The sequence below is a fragment of the Aplysia californica genome, unplaced genomic scaffold (genome assembly GCF_000002075.1).
Source record: "Aplysia californica isolate F4 #8 unplaced genomic scaffold, AplCal3.0 scaffold00430, whole genome shotgun sequence".
NCBI classification, from domain to species: domain Eukaryota; kingdom Metazoa; phylum Mollusca; class Gastropoda; order Aplysiida; family Aplysiidae; genus Aplysia; species Aplysia californica.
In genome coordinates, this window is record NW_004797700.1 from 28,346 (window position 1) to 29,265 (window position 920).

Sequence of the window (920 nt, forward strand, 5' to 3'; positions counted from 1 at the left end):
GGGGGGGTTGTAGATGGCAATGGGTAGCAGATGACAGGTACTACAAAACAAAACAAAGCGAAACAAAACAAAACAGAAGGAAGTAACGCAAAGATCACGCTAGATGTAGGAAAAAATGGTCGCCTATCGGGCAGCAGCGTGAGCACAGAGAAAGGGCACGAGATAGGGGGGAAAAGGGAGCTGTTCGGGTGGAACCGTTTACAAACGGACGTGGGAAAGGAGAGCTTGATCCAGTTCACAGAATCGGGAAAACGACAGACAGTGCAACAAGAGCTCTCCTTGTTCTATTTTGATTTTGCTGTTCCGCGGTTTTATGTAAACTATTTTTTAAAAATCTGAAATTATGCAAACTGAGCCCAAAAATTTAACGTGAAATTATGCGATTCTATTAATTTTAACAAAGAATGACAAAAGAAAATAATCAGAAATTATGCAAAAAATTATCAATTTTTTTCTAAATTATGCGGGGTGCATAAAACCACGGGGAAAGTTGTAGCAAGGCTTTACGGCGCTCACAACTGCATAAGGTCAAATGAGCGCTAAGGGGTGATGTCAACAGAGTAGTCCAAACGGGGAATCAGACTTAGACTGCTCACCTCTCTAGCCTCAACAGCACAAAGTCTGCTTCGACTATCAAAGCACCCCGGAAATAGAGGGTCACAAGAGTGTGACAAACATACAAAAGAAGTAGAGGAAAAATGACGATAGTAAGGGTGGGGAACGAAAAAGCAGCGGTTTCCAATATTAGCATACTTTCAGCACAGTATGAGCATGGCTTTGATACATTATCAGCCCATTCACATTTCTAATGTGCATAAGAACGTATTTGTTAATCTCTCCCCTTTGGGAATGGCTTAAAGACACTTCAGTCTGTGGCACTCTCTCTCTCTTTCTCTCTCTCTCTCTCTCTCTCTCTCTCT